General features: G+C 44.0%; 1 protein-coding gene across 1 annotated transcript in view; it reads left to right on the top strand.

The window, feature by feature from the left end:
* LOC147019917 (zinc finger and BTB domain-containing protein 18-like) overlaps positions 1–14,643 on the top strand; it is a 58,886-nt gene that overhangs the window by 26,875 nt on the left and 17,368 nt on the right. The gene's annotated exons all lie outside the window — the stretch shown is intronic.

Raw genomic sequence — 14,643 nt, 5'->3', positions numbered from 1 at the left:
TTTATCTGCGTTACATACCCAATAAATCTTTGTCGTACCACATGCTTTTCCTCGCTTGCTTGTTAATAAATAATTATCTTTCGGAATGTTCCCAGCTCGCCTTTGTCTTTTCTCTCATTGGTCCAGCATGGTTCAAATCTAAGTTCAGTCGGGTCTTTATTCCCAACGATCCGTTCCTCCGAGCCAGTACGTCCTTGGCAGTGTCACTCGGCTGCATCCGATCCGGAAAAGTGATCCGATCCAGTAGAGTGATCCGGTTCGGACAAGGCATACCGAAGGTGTGGTTCCCCGGTAATTAAACCACATGGTTAATTAGGTAACTCGATTCCATAGACGGGAGGACCCTTGGTCACGCGGTTGAGTTCTTGGCGTCCACGGTCCGTTACACGACCCGCTGCGTCACGGAATTATCTGTGAGCGACGGCCTACAATTCCGGGGAGTCTGGTGGGAATCGACATAGCTTCCCCCACCTAGTGGTCTTCTCACCCAACCCCGCTGGCCTGCAACAATGTGTATGTATATATATGTATATATATTGTTGCGGATTCGCGCCCGCCGGCGTGCGAACGGCCACGTAACTCGAATCGCGGCACGTCGCCCACCGGACGGACAATCCCGTCGTGACCCTCTCGGACTAACGCCGGGAACTAGTCGCGGGTGGGCCTTTCGGCCTCACCACGATCGTGCCAATCGGCCCCCGCGTGGGATAGGGTTGCTCGCCAAATTCGACCTACCTAAGTACCCACACGGAGGGTAGACCGGGCGATCGCACCTCGCCGCAGGTCGACTTCGGACACGGGCCACTTTAAGCGACCCGTTCCGTACTATCGGGATAACCGAGCGGTGTTATCGTCAACCTGGACGGTTCGATTAATTATCGGGCGTTTTAGCCCACGACCAACCCTTTACGTGAAGTAAGATGGAGATTCAATAAAGGAAAAGACGAAGCGAAAAGGGAAAACAGTTCAACATAAAGCACATTTATTTCGCGATGAACGGAAAGCACACATATACAATTATACACCAAGAGCAAATGTAAAAGAAGAAGAAACACACAATAATACACAAAAAGCAAATGTAAAAGCAAAACACAATGCAGAGCTAACCGACTACCGAGCACACGGCAACACTTATACAGTTTTACTTCACAGACGGCGCTGACAACACATATACTCAAAGCAAAAGAAAAGGACCACCCTCAAGGATGATGGGGGCAGACGGGCCTGGGGCCGAGACCGCGTCGGGCCTACCCGTCTGATGAGCCGCAAAATGGCGGTGGCGCTCCGACTCCGCGGGCCTCGCGGACAGTGTGTGGAATGGGGTGGGAACGGGGCCCCCTTCTCGCACTATCTCAGCACGGGGGGAAACAGGGGGGGGGGGTTGTTGATGCTCGGGGGAAGGAGGATATCTTCCTGGCTCGGGTCCCGCGACGAGCATCTCCACCACGACCTCGGTCGCGTTATCGGCCTCTCCTCTCTGCAGCTCCCCGACTCTGACACGAGCACCCCCTCGACTGCCTTCGCCGTCGCCACCTCTCCAACTCTCCCACTCTCCCACTCTCCGTCCAACTGCTTTCTCCGACTCTTCTCTTGACTGGCTCTTCCCAACTCAACTCCGAACTGAACTTGACTCGTTCCAACTCCACTTGACTGACTCCTACTACATCTTCCCAACTCAACTCCGAACTCCACTTGACTGACTCAACTACGAGCGAACGCGGCCCTTTATAGCCCCCGTGGCTTCGCTCCTTCACCTTCGACCCTTTACCTCCGACCCTTCACCTCTAACTGGCTCCTCATTGGACCGAGGAAAAGTGGGCGTGAATGCTTTTTGATCCACGAATCTGCATATAGCGACTACACTCCGACGCACCTGGAGGCGGGGCCAAATCACCCCACGCTCGCCGATAGGACGGAACAGAAGTTGGCGTGAGTCGTTTTTGATCCGATTGCTTCGGAAAGGCCGGCGCCTTTGCACCCGCTGTTCGGTGCGCGCCCTGCACGAGTCCAGGATCGGCGCCTACAAGCGGCGCGGGAATGACGGTGATGCGATGGTTGCGAGAGCGAGATGTGACGGTAAAGGTCGTGGCTGTTGTTGTGAAGCGGCGTTGCGGTTGGTGGTTGTTGTGTGATGGCTGTTGAGACGTGGTTGGTGGTGGTTGTGATGGTAGTAATGGCGGCTGGTCCAAAATAAAGATAGTAAAAGAAAAACGGCTATCCTGAAGGGTCGCAGCCCGCATGAATGAAATTTATTCCCTCTAAACAACGGGTTTGGGCCTAACTACACATATACTTACAGAGATATCTCACCTAAGGGACCTGAATGGTGGTTTGCGAATTTCGTCAACCACAACTATATATATATATATATATATATATATATATATATATATATATATATATATATATATATATATATATGTATGTATATATATGTATGTATATGTATATATATATATATATATATATATATATATATATATATATATATATATATATATATATATATATATATATATATATATATGTATGTGTATATATATATATATATATATATGTATGTGTATATATATATATATATATATATATATATGTATATATATATATATATATATGTATATATATATATATATATATATATGTATATATATATATATATATATATATATATATATATATATATATATATATATATATATATATATATGTATATATATATATATATATATGTATGTATATATATATATATATATATATATATGTATGTATATATATATATATATATATATATGTATGTATATATATATATATGTATATATATATATATATGTATATATATATATATATATATGTATATGTATATATGTATATATGTATATATATATATGTATATATATATATATGTATATGTATATGTATATATATATATATGTATATGTATATATATATATATATATATATATATATGTATATATATATATATATATATATATATATATATATATATATATATGCAGATATAATCAGCTCCACTCAGGTGTTTTGGCGATTGACACTGCTTCCGAAACTCAAATAGAAATCTTTTTATCCGACATCGATTGAGCTCAAAGGAGGGAGACAAGTCAACACATACACTTAAGTATGAGTCACGTAGACGGAAGGAGCTGTCACAAGGCTCGATAAACGCACCCGAGCGATCACGTAAGGGCAGCAAGGAGTTTGGGTTTAACGTGTTCACTTGTTTTTATGAGTCGTTGGAAGTCAACTTTCGGACGTCCTGGCTTTCTCATGAGTCACTCATGGGGCTCGGCCACAGGGGGTCATTTGGCGCTGGGAACGCTGTTCAGCAAACTCGTGTGTGTGTGTGTGTGTGTGTGTGTGTGTGTGTGTGTCTGCCGTCCTCTGGAAGGACGTTGAGCAGGAGGACCCATCTCCCAGCACTGGTGGCATGCCAATGTGGATATTAAAGATTCTACGGTAACTTTCATTAGAACTGGAGTTATCACCGGTACTCGCAAAAAATGACAAATTCCTGCTCGGATCATGATTGCTGGGAGGGCAATGGCAAGTCAACCTTCACAGTCCTCCACAATATGACGATAATTATATATCGTACTGTACAATGCGCTGTATTGTGTCATTGTCTGTGCCTGATCGTGCGCCCGATGCCGTCAGATCTCGGAAGCTTGTGTCTGAGCTGTCTGCTCGTGTATTTGCTTTCCTGTCGAGTCGAATGAGTCGATTATTACTAATAAACAGCCTTCCTGGTACAGTGCTTACGAGGAGTGCAGCATCTTGGAGCATGCCGTTCTTCGGATGGCGATGTGAAGCTGTGTCTCTCCATCCCAAGGTGTCTCTCCATTGGAGTCAGTGATTGTGTGCCGCGCTTCATTGCATAATTTCTCCTGCTTCGAGGGGACATGGGATGTAGCCTTTATATCTATTAGTTAATTAGACCAGGAATGTGGATAGATTGGGTTCAAGGTAATAATAGGGTTTGTACAAAGAAGATAAGTAAATTGATAGTTTAATTACCGGTGTGGATACAGCACCAGCATGATGGGCCAATGGTCTCCTTTTGTGTCTCAAGATGCCTCGTCTCAACGTGCACGTCCACGTGCTTCGAGTCGGCTCCGGAATGGTTTGCACCAACTTTGCGTTCCCTTCCACCCCCCCCACCCCCCCACCCCCCAAAAAGGTGACGTCATCACGCGTGGGCGGAGTCTGTATGGGCGCATGTTTCATGCCTTCCTCAGGGTGCGGTAACAAACGGACAAGGTGGAAATGTTTCTGTTCTCGTTGTTGTTAATTCTCTCCCATTAGTCATGCAATGTTGAATGAAGTGGATGATTAAAAAAAATTAAGAACAAGGGGGAGGATGCAGGACTGTTTTTTTTTCAAACCATGACTGAAAATGAAAACAGCCTCTTGTGCAGATCGCACATTAACTACTGATTTATTATCTCTCTATAATTCCAGCAGTGTGTGTGTGTGTGTGTGTGTGTGTGTGTGTGTGTGTGTGTGTGTGTGTGTGTGTGTGTGTGTGTGTGTGTGTGTGTGTGTGTGTGTGTGTGTGAGTGTGAGTGTGATCGCTGTTTCTCGACAACCGCTGGTCCGATCAAATTGAAACTTGCCACTGCCAGGTATATTGCTGGGGACCTGAGGATGTGCCTTTTCAAGGTTTGATATTAATCGGACAAGTGGTTCCCAAGTTATGGCCATTTATTTACCAACCAATGACAACACACGTTGCTGCGCAGTCCGGTGCGCGGCCGGCCGACGATGACGTCACGGGCCGTGCCGGTTACGATGGAGAAAGGCGCCTTCGTTACCGTGGTGTAGGAGTGCCAATGGTCAATGGCAGCGAATGTCACGGCAAGCAAAGACAGGGAGGTAAACTTGAGTTTAATTTGGATTTTAATTAACTCTGTGTGTGCAAGTATCACAGCAGTTGTTACTTCAATACAAGCGATAATTCGTGGAATGCATGTGAACATTCCGTACGGGCACGCACTACTTCCGGATAGTGATGACTTACTGTATTCTCATAATTTCTCGATTTCTTATGCGCATTTATAGATCAACACAATGCCCCAATCCAGTCGTCGTTTACGAGAGCGAAGGAACGGCCTGTGTGGTTGTTTGAAAGTATTTTTACTTACGAAATCTAAAGATTTCATAAGTATATTGATGACTTCCGTCATCTCTTTGTGTGTTTGTTTGTTTGTGTGTGTGTGTGTGTGTGTGTGTTTGTGTGTTTGTTTGTTTGTTTGTGTGTGTGTGTTTGTTTGTTTGTTTGTTTGTTTGTGTGTGTGTGTGAGTGTTTGTTTGTCGGCACGATAACTCGAGAACGGAAGAAGCTACCAATGTCAAATTACACCACGTGATTCAGGAGGGTGATTGCTAGCGCTGATTAGATTTTGGTCAAAATCGGTCAAAGGTCAAGGTCACAGTGAGGTAAAACATTCGATTTTTGATGGTTTGGTACAGAATCATCGTAGAAACTACCTTCTCGAGAGACAGCTTTTATTAGACAAGGTCAGAGGTCAAGTTGACAATTTCGTAAGTACCAGTCTATGACTGCTTGTTTATTTTTTGGTTTGCACGCACGTACGGGCACGCGAGAGCGAAGGAACGGCCTGTGTGGTTGTCGTTTCTGGCTCGCGGTTTGAAAGTTTTTTTGTTTTTTTGTTTTTTTGCACGTACGGCCACGCACATACAGGCACGTACTAGTAATTGTAACTCGCAAATACAACTCGTCGCTTCGCTGACAGTGGTGTGAAGGGGAGGGGGGTGGAGAAAGAGAGAGGGGGGAGGGGAGGCAAAGAAGATGGAGGGAAGGGAGGGTAGGGGAGAGGAGGGAGGGGAAGCAAGGAGTGGGTGAAGAAGGGGAAGCAAGGAAGGGGAGTGGAGGTGGGGAGAGCAACCCCTCACAAAAACGTTGCTATACATTGCGGACAGAGATACATACAGGCAGAGAGAGACAGCGAGAGAGTGACAGACAGAGAGAGAGAGAGAGAGGCAGCAAGAGAGCGACAGACAGACAGAGAGAGACAGCAAGAGAGTGACAGAGGTGTGGGAGGAGAGTGCTGCATTTTATTCGGAGGCGGGAGTGAGGAGGGGACAGACAGGAAGAGAGGGGGGGAGAGGAAAAAGAAAAAAAGAGATAGGTGAGGGGTGGAGGTTGTGTTAGCAAAGAGAGTGTTATGTTATGCTTCATGACTGAACACAAATAAATTTTTTAAATCTCTTGTCAGAACAGCTGTACACACAACGACACAACAGAGTTTGTAAAGTTAACCACTGGCACATCTGCAAAAACTTTGACATCCCAGTTATAGAAAATTTGTGTGAACATGAAACCAAAAGCATGGACTGAAAACATGGAAGTACCGCTCACGTATGACCGAATGATCGCATCGAGCATGAACATCAAAAACAAAGCATTGCGATCAGATATCATACTTGGGTACAAAAATGAGAGAAGAAGGCATTGCTTAGTGAGGTGTTGATACCAGTGATTTTGGACTAAAAAATACAGAAATCAAGAAAATGACCAACTACCAAGACCTCAAGAATGAAGTGAAAAGATCCTGGAAGCTGATGAATGCCAAAGTTGTACCAGTGATAGTTGGAGCTATGGGAATGATGACAAAGAACGTCACAGAGATATTAAAAACCATCCTTGGGAATATTGTTATGAATCTGGCAGCCATTTGCACACAACAGCCAGTGTCCCTGCAGTTCAGTTATTTCAATGTGTTTATTCTTCGGGTCCCGTCCCTATATTTAATGGCCGATTAAGTGTATGTGCGCTGCGAGTTATTTTTTAGTTAGTTTTCTATATCAATTCACTCCACACCATTGCACCATAACCCATGTGTTCAAGGCTACGGACGTGGGCGGAACCCCCTTGCCTCAGGGCCGACTCTGCCCCAGCCAGGATCGGGGGCTTGTGGGTTCGAGTCCCACCGTAGTGGGTTGGAGTCGGTGAAACCGCACGAGGCGGCCAGGTAACCAGCCAGGTTCTGACCCCCAGCTGAACTATCCTCCTCGGCTGAAGGGCCGAATAAAGACCCACGAGGTCCATTTCTTTTTGGGTGTGTGTGTCTGTCTGTGGCCAGTCTGTAAGTTGAACTGTTTAAGTGATTTCATTGTACATTTTCCTGCATATTCGTGATTAAGTCTGCTCTGTGTCTCTCTTCCCAATTATTGCAAAGAAACCCCTGTTAAATGTACCAGCTCGATGCCTGTCGTTTCTACCATTGGCCCAGCATGGTGCGGGGTTGAGACTTCGGAAGACCAATTGTGCCATAAGTTGTCATTTGGGCCGGCGTGGCTTTGATAATTTCTGCTCGGTTATACTGGATCCGAGTCGATAACAGTGACTCGGTTTGGACAAAGCCGGCCGATGGTGTGGCTTCCCCGGTAGCTAGACCACGCGGCTAATTAGGTAAATTGGAATCAGACAAAAAGACCCTAACCGCGCAGTCGAAATATTGGCGTCCACGGTCCATAAGCGACCCGTCGACTTCGGAGTTGTCCGGAGTGACGACCTTTCAATTCCGGTGTTCGGTGGGAGATGGCCCAACTGCTCTGTCTAGCGGTCGTCGTCGCCACCGAACCCGGAACCACAACAATATTATTTCAAACAAACTACAGTTGGAAGCTGTTCAGGGCTCAGTGAGAATCCTGAAGAGAGACCTCCACACAAAACTTTGACAACAAAAATTTCACAGCTTGGTCCATGAATCGTGACCCCATTGCAAAACAAAGGTGGATACTTTGAGCCTGCCCTGGGAGGACTCCATTCCACATTCTGAAACCCGCAAATGAAGATACCAATCGACACCGCGCACGCACGCGCGCGCGCGCACACACACACACACACACACACACACACACACACACACACGCACACACACACACGAATACTTAGAGACCTGGGAAGGCTCCATTTCACTTTTTGAAACCCGCATATGTAGATACAAATCAATGACGTGCATGCACACTAGGGGCGTATCTCCGGAAAATAGTGCCTATGGCAAGCACTGAAATTGCGCCCCTGTCCAAACATCTCACACCCATCTTTTTGATAACTTTACCATAATATCAGCTCAAAAATACAACCCAAGCTCGTTAATCTTTTAATGAACAAATTATGGCACTACATGAAAATTACAACTGCACCTTCCTTGCTTTCACTGATGCAAATTGGTCTAGGATGTGCTCAAAGTCAGTTTTTGTCAGTTTCTTCTCTTTATACACTCAGCAGAGCAAGATCACAGAGTCTGCCTTGACCCACGGAGGCTCTCAAATATGAAAGTATTAGTTTTAACTTGCTGAGTGATCTCTAACAGCTGGCGATGGAAACTGCGATGGTTAGCATTATCTGAATAGCATTGCGAAGAGTGGAGAAGACTCTCTCATCTCTATACTGAACAATAAATTTGAGAAGCTCTTCAGGTCTTGATATTTTCATGTTGGCCCGACTTGGTAGCAACATTCTGCAATCCAAATTTCTTCATATAGCTGCTGTCCATCAATATCAGAGCCGTACAATTCACTCAAATTTTCACACTTCTTCTTTAGGTTGTTACTGTCGGCGCCGTAACAAAGTCCCTCGACACCGAGAAGGAACCCAAACTTGGCGTCGGTGTCGTGCAAACGAGCAAACTTTTCATCCATTTCCCTGTGAAGACGGTCGAGTGTTCCCTTCATGACTTTCCATTTCCTCCTTGGCTGTTAACCCAGCATCTCTCGAGTTCTCATCAGCCATTCGTTTCTTTCGTCTGACGTCTTTCAACTTCAATATTCTATTCTTGACAGAGACAGAGTCCTTCTTCAGGTGACTCACTGACCAACACTTCTCTTTTATCATCAAAATGATCTCAGAGGGCTTTCAAATATAGGGCAGCATCGTGGAAGTTCACGCTAGGATCCTGCAGCCTCTTTTGAATACGGTCAATGCGAATGAGTACTTTGTTCCAAAATCCGAGCAGTCAGAAATTCATAACTCAACATGCGGCTATACAGCTGCCTTGCATCACTTCTTGTTTCACTGGTCTCGTTTTCATTGTCTATCATGTCCTGGAGAACTTGAAGCATCTCCTCAAGGTACTTGTTGATGGGCTTCACTGCTTCTGTTCTTGCACTCCACCTGGTTTCGGACTCTGACTTAACTTAACAACCACAGGCACGGCGTTTTTGAGTTATTCCCAGCACTGTGTTGAACCGGAGAAGATGGTTCCAAAAATACGTGACCATCATTGTATCCTGCTTGGCTGCATGAACACCCACCAAGTTGAGTGAGTGATTGTCACAATTTACAAACACTGCCAGGTTGTTTTTCTCACTTATTCTTTGATGAACACCACTTCTGTATCCAGCCATCACAGCAGTGTTGTCACAACACTGTGACCGACAATCTTGTAGCTCCATTTCGTCCTTCTCTAGCTGTTTCAAGATGTCTTCAATCAAGCTCTCAGCATCCTTCTGGCTTATCTGGATAAAACCAAGGAAGGACTTTCTAACACAGACTGTTTTCCTCTCAAAATCAACTTCCACGTACCTCACCATTTCTGACATCTGCTCACGGTGTGCCTGATCAAGAGTCGAGTCGAACATGAAACTATAGTACTTGGATTTACGAATGCTCCTCAGTAAACTCTGGTGAACAGTGGATGCCATCATGTGGATGAATTCGTTTTGGACACCCGGTGAAAGATAAGACGTGGATCCAGGATGACTTTCCACATGAGTGAGGTGTTCTTTCATGACAGGGTCAAAGATGGCCAGTGGTTTCAGTAAGCCAAGGAAATTTCCCACATTGGAGTCGTCGTCTCGCTGAAGTGACTCCCTGTGTCCTCACAAAGCCAGATTCTGAGTCATAAGGAATCTTGTGCAGTGAAGGATTCTCGTCAAGATATCACGCCACTTCTGCTTTTCCTTCTCAATCTGTGACTGAAGTTCCGCGTCAATAACTCCTCTGTTTACAGCTAAATTTCTTTCCACTGTGTGAATCACTCCTGATGATTCTTATCATTTTCATGAACACTAATCCTTTCAGGTGCTTTCCACTGGTTGAATCCACTTTCCTGCTCCAATGAGGATTGATGGTCTGACCGGGAATCGAGAAGCCAACAGGTACAAAATGCAGACTTTTTAGAAGGGGAATAGACCAGCCATGAGCGAGTCACTTCCTCACCACGACCATATCCCAATTTCCTCTTGAACCAAGTTTTGTTCATTGAGCAGTTATTTGTTAGTAGGAAAGGCCCCTCACTGTTCTGGAAATACTTCGAACCCATCTTTATTATTTCTGTTCTCAACGCATCAGGCAGAATTGCTTTTCCAGTATCCTTGTGGAACTTCAGAAGTCCAATCTCATGCTGTTCAATCACTTCTGGTATGACAGTTCGAGGCTCTTCGACACCATCCAGTTCACCAGGTTCAGTGTCATCAGGTTCAATATCGTCAGGTAAAATCTCGTCAATAAACTCAACATCACCACCACTACCATCGTCTTCGCCTCCTGTCATGTCCACATTCTCTCTGGCAGCCTCACTCTTAATCTCGTCATACTTGGATTTATCTGACTTGACTTCCTCCTCGGCTTGTGACGCATTTGCACTTGATCCACCTTCGGATTCTAACAACCTTGTAGCAGGTGCAGGCAACTCCATGGAACGTGTCGAACTACTTGTTTCAGGCTTTTCAAAGAAGGGCATGAAGAACTTGCTCTACTTCTTAGCTTCCTCTGCCTCCAACTTTCGCCTCTTCTGTCCTTTAGCTCCACTTTCCTTCTTCTTCGTGAAGAAACATTTCATGGTCTTCTTACACATTGTTCTGAAATAAGGGAATGACACTTTTAATAAGAACATTAAATTTCATAGATGTTGCACAAAATTCTAGACTACCTCCCCAGTTTGTGCAGGAGAATGGTCTTACTGCCAGTTTGCACTGAGCAGTGGTACTGTGAGGTATGTGGTCATGTTGCTCCCAGCACTGTATTTTTACCGAATAATTTCTATAAGTGGTTTAACAATCTGGCCATCCTAGTGCTTCTCACCTATGATAATCAAAGACAGATCATACATCTGAAGAAAGTTCTTTTTTTCACTATCCGAGGATGGCTTGTCTGACTTTAAAGAAACTGCTAAGTGGCGTCTCCCCTTCAAGTGGGGCCCAGGGCATGTGCCATACCTGCCATAACTTAGGTACGCCACTGACGCACACACACTCACACTCACACACACACACACACACACACACACACACACACACACACACACACACACACACACACACACACACACACACACACACACACACACACACACACACAGACGTGCCAAATGCCATTGTGGTAATACAGTTTATGTGCATACACACATACGTGCAAATGTACACATACATCAAGTAAATAAAAATGACAAACACAAAGATTTACTTTGAAACAGCGTTCTTTGAAAGAGGACTTAAAGTGGGTAATTAGTGAAATTCAATTAAAAAATGTCTCGAGCGACAGAACACAAGATGTCAATCTATTGCTTTATGCCTTCACAGCAAGAACAAACATGGCGAACACCTGGTCGGATGGACCTTGTTGTTTTATTTTTAATGTGTATTGATGGCGAAGTGAGAGGTGGATTACAAATGGAGATCGCACAGAGCGATCCTTGCACATTTTCAGTGGATAATATACCTCTCAAGTCACCTACCGCATGGCACCGCAGGACCCAACAAAGGTGGAAACGTATGTCAAATTGATGTGAGATTGAAAGCACGTGTACTTTTTCCTGAAACGAACAACCAAGCAGCTTGGAGAGTGCTCGCCAAGTGACATAACCATTTAAGCAAGCACTCCAATGAAACGGTCGATAAGAAACGGCTCCCTTGGCACACAATTGGCAATCACTGAACCGTCATATTAAATGGAGACACTCAAAATGTCACATTTGTCCGAATTGGACAAATGAACACTTTCCTCGCAGTCGGAAATGCTTGTAAGTTCGATTCTGGAGCTTAAATTTTGTAATTCGTTTTAGTTAAAGAGATACTCATGGCGAACGCATACGTGGAAATGAAATATAACAATGAACGGTGACGTCTCCCAGCAGTGTTTATAAGCATTGCAATGTACGCAGCGATTTGTAGCTCCGATGAACGGTTGTTCCAAGTTGCGGCCTGTTCTGAGTCAAGGTGAAGTTGAGCAGGTCAAAAAACATGGCGGCTTGAAACCCCAGCGAGGTTACCCCGGAAACGCCTTCAGACCCCAGACAGCGAAGTGGCCGAGGATCACCTGATGAAGGATATAATTAAACAAGGACAAATGTGTCCAAGAGCAGCGTCCTAAAGGTTTTGTCGGCTAAAAAAAAAATTTTTTTTTACATTTTTTTTTTAAAAACAACAATGACAACAACTTCCGATATTTCATCACGTGCCTTGATTAAGCCAGTAGCGAAACCCGTCATACTGTATTTACGTATTTACGATATATCGTGTACTAGTAAAAGGTGCCCGTCTTAGACGGGCGTCACTGGCAACACATGGTAAAAGACAGATAGCATGAATGTATTTTAAACAATATATTATATCATTTTAATCCATTGATTTATGAGGATGTTCAATATCACTGTTAGGATCAAGGATAGGGCTTGGACTTGGGGGTGGGGGGGGGGGATGCTTGCAACAGAATTTTCATCAGAGGAGTGACTTGAGGAGTCTTCATATTCCTTGTTATTATTGGGATCTGCCATCACGATCGAACTCTTACTTGTGAGACGGTTGAAGAAGTACTTTTACAGAGCAGGAGGCTCAAGGCTCACTGAAGCACTGAAGGCTCGAAGGCTATTTCTGTCGGTTCAAATTTCAAGGATCAAGTGGCCATTGTTGTTCAATTCAAGTTGGGTTGCCAGATTTTGATGTGCACGTGCTCAATCCCGCACCCACCCGGAAAAGACCCAAGTACACTGTCAGTACTCACCTCCACACTGAAACGATGATCATGATTTTGGGTTTAACCGTAACTGACCGGGCGATACTTTGTTGGCAGTTGGTCCGGCTGGGCAGCGGGTATCGGTCGATGAAAATTTCAAAACGGCAACCATGCCGTTACGGCAACCATGCCGTAACCATCAACACGGCAAAAAAAGCAAAGAAATACTTTCTACTTAGTCAGAAAGTCATGGTTTTGTGAAGAAACTACGGCACATGGAAAGTGCAAATTCGTCAGGTATGAACTCAACTGTTTTCTCCCCAAATGGAGCGTGATTCTATGAGCCGAACTCATCTTAGTGGTCCTCTAAAAAATGGGAAACATTTTTATTTATTTTTTGTGCAATAATTCCTCCCATTTTGCAAATGGAGAACATGAACTGTTTAACTACCATAATCATCAAAACTAATTTTGAGGGGCCTCTTAAGGAAGACAATAATATCATTACTATATATGTCAAAGCTTGTTTCATTTCATGCAGTAACAAAAATCTGATGGTGGAACAAAAAAAAGGGGCATGCCGAAATATTAATATAGATTTACGAAATAAATAATGTATTTACGAAATTACAATATGATAAATGGAATAATCTTTAAATAGTAACGTGAACTTTTCGAAACTTTAAAGCAAATGTCCAAATATATTTAAAAGTTCATGATAGACGCTCTCAAGAGGCACCGTCTCTGTGAGGATGTGTACATGTGCTCAGTATTTAATGAGATCCGGATCTTGTATATACAAGAGCCGAGTCCTAGAGATTAAGGTTTTGTCTTCACAAGAACAAGAAGAACAACAACAACAACAACGCCGAGCTCTCTATGAGCAGTGTTAGCTCTGCGAGACGCTGCTAATAAGGTCGTTAATTATCTTCAGAAGGAGTGTTTTAATTAACCCAAGCACCCAATTTTCACTCTTGCACTTCCTTGGAGTTTTCTTAATATGCATGCAAAGTTTCAGGCTGATAGGTTTCATGGTTTTGGAGTTATGGAGGACACACACACACACACACACACACACACACACACACACACACACACACACACACACACACACACACACACACACACACACACACACACACACACACACACACACACACACACACACACACACACACACACACACACACACACACACACTTTATGATTGAGGAACAACTTAACGAAGAGCTAATGTAACATGTTAGATAGGGTGGTGTAAAAGATGCTGCATCAACAGCGGTAAACTTCTGAAAAAAGTGTTTTTTCGACAACCTTTAAAATCGCCATATTATCTCAATTGCATTATATACTTGAACACTGTAGAACGCAATTTGCCTTCGTGACAATTTCAAAACCCTTTTTCTGCTCGCAATTTCAAAACCCAATCACATTTTCCACTTGCAGACCCTGCCCATGTCCTTTTTTTTCTCAACACTTTTTGGGTAAGGTGTTCTATGAACTCTTGTTGTTATTGTCGTTGTTAATAATAATAATATCATTTCCGTTCATCGTTTATAAATGTACAGTTATTGTACATTTGTGAATTTGATTGAGGATGTGTTTCAACAATGTGCTCCAAGTTTGACAAATGGTGCAGAGGTAAGCACACGCACCTTTGGGCCATCTCACCTGGGTTAGATTCCCAACCCGACTATAAACTG

Source organism: Eptatretus burgeri, chromosome 9, assembly GCF_056783735.1.
Source record: "Eptatretus burgeri isolate ZD-2024b chromosome 9, Ebu_testis_v1, whole genome shotgun sequence".
Classification (NCBI taxonomy): domain Eukaryota; kingdom Metazoa; phylum Chordata; class Myxini; order Myxiniformes; family Myxinidae; genus Eptatretus; species Eptatretus burgeri.
Note: the sequence above shows the minus strand (reverse complement) of the source record. Positions and strands in the feature narration are given on the sequence as shown.